The 5,624-nt window shown below is 35.6% G+C and overlaps 1 protein-coding gene across 18 annotated transcripts in view; it reads left to right on the forward strand.

Moving 5' to 3' along the window:
• PROX1 (prospero homeobox 1) overlaps positions 1 to 5,624 on the forward strand; it is a 56,843-nt gene that overhangs the window by 29,909 nt on the left and 21,310 nt on the right. The window lies entirely within an intron of this gene.

Here is a 5,624-nt window from a genome sequence, read left to right on the forward strand (position 1 = left end):
AAGGTTATATATGAAACACACATCTGGTTATTTTATTTGTATTTGTATTTAGTAGCATTTAGAAGCCGCCGCTATCCAATGTCATGCTCATAACAAAAACAGTATTTGCCCCTCAAAATGTACAATCAAATAACAAAAATCATAGGAAAGGAAAAGCACATGGGAGCAGTGAGATGAAGGGTCACTAAGTTTCTTCTGATAATATTTATACAATTTCTCAAACTTTTATTATCATGCCGGAGAACACAGCAAGTTGTATTGTTTTACAATAGCTTAGTTTCAACTTTCTGAAATTCTCAAGTTTTGGCACAAAATTAATGTAAATGAGTTGCTTTAATGGACACAAACAACTTTTTTGAGAAATGTAGAGCAAGATAAAATATTTTCAGGTAGTTTTGAATATGTATATCATCAATGTAGCACCATCAGTTTTTGATGCTGCAGACTTCTAGTGATTAAAATCTCTTGTTTTAAAGTCTAGATCTCAGGAAAGGGACTTCATAATTAAGCAGGAGATGGCTTGAGAGTCTTTTCATATGTTCCTTTCCCAAAACATAGAAGGAAAACCTGTTATGTATGATTTGCAGCTTGTTTTTCACAAAATCTTTCTTCATGGTGTATCTCCAACAGATTAAAAGACAGTAGTATATAGTCTACCAAGGATTTCCTACATCCTGATTTCTTGACTTAAGATCTTGTTTGTCACACTGAAGACCAAGCTATAAGCAGATAATTAAACTGTAAGGTACAGTTTTTAGTGTAGTCATATAACCTTACCTGATAAGTGTCCACCCTCTCCTTATTAGCTGGAAAGCAAAAATGACAAGTACTGTAATGTTGAAATTGGATCCAAAGGGATTTAGCAAACTGAGCATTTGCCATATTTAGCATCATCAAAGTTCCTTCCTCTCATACTTCAGTGCTGCTTTGCTGATCTTCCGATGTGATTAAGGTCTGATGTGCTGTTTCGCTTAAATCACCTATACTGCTTTACCTAAACCCTGCTCCTTTATCTGCCAGTGAGTGAAATTCATGCACATACTTCAATACCCTTAAATTGACTATTAGGAAGGAGTGATAAAGCTAAAATGTAAATTTGGTCCATTGCAGGCCGTGCCACAGATTTGCTCAGGAAACTCTGATACTACATATCTTTCATAGTGTGGTGGAACTGATACCTTTTAGCAAAGTCAAGTAAGATGCTTAACAAGCTCCACGTCCTATCATTTAAGCTTTGCCATTGTAGCCTTGTGGCTCAGAGCCAGAGACAAATATACCTCCAGCAGAATATGACTTTTTGGTACATGATTTTGTTTCTGTATTTCTGTTTTGTCCTGTAAGGGCAGTTGAAACAGAATCTGCATTAAGTATAGCTGTGTGGAAAAATTCAGTCGTAGTGAAAAGTAGTAAAATGATTTCTTCAGTAAAGGTGGGAAAATTCATATTTGTTTTACTTAGGACTGTTTTGTTGCTTTCTTCCGCTCTTTCCCCTACAAATGAAAAGCATTTTATCCTTGTTCTTTAAAACACAACGTCCCTGTCACAGGTTCTGTCCTAGAAGAACAGAAAGAGATAACAGCTTGCTGGGCAACTTGATATCTACCTTATAGATGGTATTTCCATAGCATTTGAGTAGTAGGTGTAATAAATAAAATACGTATACAGTTATCTGTAGTAATTTTTCTAGCATATTTAAGAACAAAATCACATACCTCCCCATCATATTTAGTACCTCTAAGTTCACCAAAGCTCAGTGTTACAAGCACAGCGGGGCGTTCTTAGGCGAGGGAAGTTACAAAATCATTCATTAAAAAAAAAAAAAAAAAAAGAAGTATGATTTGATTCAAAATAGGCCAAAGAAGTTAGCCACTCTGTGGCTCACACTCCTGTTTCTTTCATATTCACTCGTGTAATTTTTTAATTATCATTATTCCCATGAATGGGAGATATTATAGCCTCCCTAGGGCTCTGCATTCTCATTCCCTTTGGGAGCTATGAGACTCTTTCCCAAGTCTGAAATCTCAGTAGATTCACTCTTTGCTTTAGATATTCTGGTTGCTACTCTTCCACCTACTTATCTCTTCAACACTCCTGTGCTTTTTGAACAAACAAACAAGAAAGCAAGCTATTGCATTAACTGTTTTTGCCTGTTGTTTCACAGAAATTCACCCAGCTTCACAGGCTGAGCTATCCTGATTGACCACAGTGGTGAAGCATTTGCTAAGCTTTTATTATTTTCACAGAAGCACTATATGAAATCTGAAAGGAACACAATTTAAGAGGTTTACATTATGTTACATGGAAAAAAGTTGTGTAGGTGGGGAAAACCCTAATTAAGACCAGGATCATGGGGAAGTCTTAGACATTGGTTACCATAAGACACTGCAAGTTAATCCCACTGAACTTAATGGGAGTGTGTAAAAAAATCCAAATAATATAACATAAATGTATGCATTACCTGAACAATTCAGAGAGAAGCCAGTAGCCAATTTTTTCAAAAGTGACTAGTGATTTTTGGGTGCTTCCATTTATGGGTGCCTACCTGGATGCACATTAAATGGGTTATGTCTTCAGAAAGTTCTAACTGTCCATACTGACAATAAAGTCTGTTTAAAATGTCTCCCACAGAAGACCTCAAAATTAAGACAACCTCATTTTGACTTTGAAAATGGTGGCAAGTAATATTCTCATTTTAGGAGTTTATATTCTTCACTAGCTGCTCAAGATGACTTTTCTTGAACTCACAATTGCTGTGCATCAAAAAATAAATAAAAAACCTAGTTCCTGATTTTTTTAAAATTTTATTTATACTAAGACCACTTCACAGTTCTCTTGCAGTATATAGGGGCTGTATAGTAGGATTTACATCTGCTTTAAAGTCTCTTAACCCAACTAGCACAGCAGGAGTATAGAGTGCTCTGAAGATAAATCAGGTCCTTAATTCACAAACTTCTGGCTTGCACTTTTGCATGTTTCATCTATGCAAAATGCTCCCTAGGAACAGCCTGTACATTTCTAATGAGTTTAAAGAAGCAAGTGACAACAGACTTTACCTGTTGTTTTACCTCTTACTTCCATTCTCTTTTAAACCTCCTTTCAATTTCTTTACTCTTTCTAACACAGCATGATTTTTTCAAAACATTCTTAAAGAAAAATTCAGAGGATTTATTTCTGCAGCAAAGCAATATAAAACTTATTATGCAATTTGAGAACAGCACGTGAAGTCAGAAACACTTATTACCATCCATCCTTTTAAAGAAAAATTGGTGTGTACACTGAGGAGGTTTTCTTCCTCGAGTTTCCTTAGAGATACTAACCTCCTGAAGTATTTCACTAATGCTCTTTGACTTTTTGTTAAAACCATCAAAAAAGAAAGAAAAAAAACAAGCCTCGAGATTCTTTTTAATACATTATTATACTTTTCTTATGAATTTCACAAGAGATTAAATTAACTCATAAATGAAGTTACAAAACTCATGGTGCCTACACAATGTACAAGCACTGCATATAGTCTTTAGTTGCTGTTCATTAATCAGTATCTTGTTTAGTTGAATTGCAGACTACGGATTGAAGGTGGTAGAGAGAAAATCACAGGCAGAAAACCCACAACTACACTTCATTTTTATATTTATCTCCCTTGGATTCAAGGTGTTCATCACTATAATGAACTTGGCACATTGATTTATGATCTATTTTTTTAATGTCATTACATTTTTAGTTCCCTTTGCCTTTTTGTCATTGGGTTACATTTAAGCACAGCAAGATCAACTTTAAACCTCCTTACTCAACAGCTTTATTAGTTATAATGTACCATGACCTTTCTCAACATTCTTAAAGAAAAAGATACAGTGTAATGTCACTTTACTTTGCTTATTGTTCTTTGTTGAGGTGAACAAAGCATTTTCTACAGTGGCTATAGCACATAATTATACAGCTTTCAATAGCGGTGTCTTGGCACATATCAAAGTTCAGAAGAGCCTTTAGAAAAAAAAAGATGTTTTGTGGCAGCCTAGGGAGGGTCTCATCTTTCCTTCAGAAAATAGTTCAAGGCTCTTCTGTCAAGCTTCCCTACTTAGAGCTTTTTCTCCTCCTGCTTCATAAAGTTTAAAGGGGATTCAGTGGAGTTCTATGATCTATTTCCTTTGAAAGATTGTTCCTTTGCACAGAGAAGTCCTTTGACTTCAAGAGTTCACAGATTCATGTCTTTAGGTATCATATGTCTGACCTTATCAGTTACTCTATTTAATGTAGGAGAAAAAGTCTCAACTCTTTGTGTTTGTCTGTTTTGCCTCTGTGAAATGATTTGGTGAAAAGACCATCCTTTTTAACACACCACTGAGAGGCCGTTTCTGACTGTAACCTACCCTGTGGCTCTTCTAAAAAAAATTGTCCTTGTGTTTTGTGTATGGATGATTTCACAGTGAGAATAGAATTATACAAGGACAGACACATAAAAAAAATCTTTTGCTCTTTTTTCCCTAAATGATCTATTGGCTATTTTGGTGGCTGCTACTCTGGTTCCCCAACAGGCACAACCATTTAACAAACACAGAGATAGCGGCTGGAGTGCTGGGCCAGCAGTAGGTTTTCCCTTGCTTCGACCTACCCCAAAGGCCTTCATAATTAATTGTCCTTCAGAGATGAGGAAAGTTCAGAGACAGTGTGTGTAGTGATGTCTATTGTCTGACATTCAGTTCTCCTTCCCTCAGCTCTTTTTCTTCATTCCACAAAGGGTTATCAATAGGAGCAGAGAGCAAGCTCTCTTCTAACAGCTGCTGGTGGTGGTTGTAGCTTTCTGTGGAACATATCTTTGTATTCAGCCATGTATGGATTAAATGGCTGAAAAAGTTCTAACAGCCTTTTCAGACTGGCATGTTTATTTCATCTAAATTGCACAGGGCTGCTTAGCTAATTTAAAACATAGTTTTAACTTGAATGAAAGATTTTTAAATTATTTTGAATTATGGCAAACTGGTGAAATTTTGGGAAGCAAATGAAAAATTTGCTCCTTCTGTCAGCTTTGATCAAGCCCCCCAAACAAGCATTGATTTCTGAGAGGAGAGAAGGGGACTAAATCGAATACACATTAAAGTGTATCAATGTAAGGCTTTAGCAGAAACAAACACTGGGCCCATTTAAAACACTACCACAATGCTTATAACGTCAAAGTGCAAAGAAACTGGAGTTTACTAAACAGATTATTAATTCTGTTGCTCCTTCTGTGATTAATTTAGAATCCTCTGTGGCATAATTATTAAACTTCATATACAAGAGAGCAAAATTATATATACACGAGTCCTTGTTTTCCCTGATGATAAACTAAACAAAGATATGGTACACTTAGCAGATATGTAAAAATGATAGTTAAATTAAGGCTGTCTGTTAACAATCATGATGTTACTGTTCCAATTAATAGGGTGAAGCCAAAAGACACAAATACAATCATTCTTCTGCTGAACAATTTAGCTAGCAAATTAGGATGATATACATTTTTTTTTAGCTTAAAAAAATACCCAAACCCCTGTACCAATGTTCTGCATAAAGACCTGACTATACAAATCAAAGGAATGACCTAATAAAAATATTCTGAAGCTCTATGGCACTTCCTTCATGTTCAGGAGACC

The sequence above is a fragment of the Alligator sinensis genome, unplaced genomic scaffold (assembly GCF_000455745.1).
Source record: "Alligator sinensis unplaced genomic scaffold, ASM45574v1 scaffold503_1, whole genome shotgun sequence".
In the NCBI taxonomy this organism is placed as follows: Eukaryota; Metazoa; Chordata; order Crocodylia; family Alligatoridae; genus Alligator; species Alligator sinensis.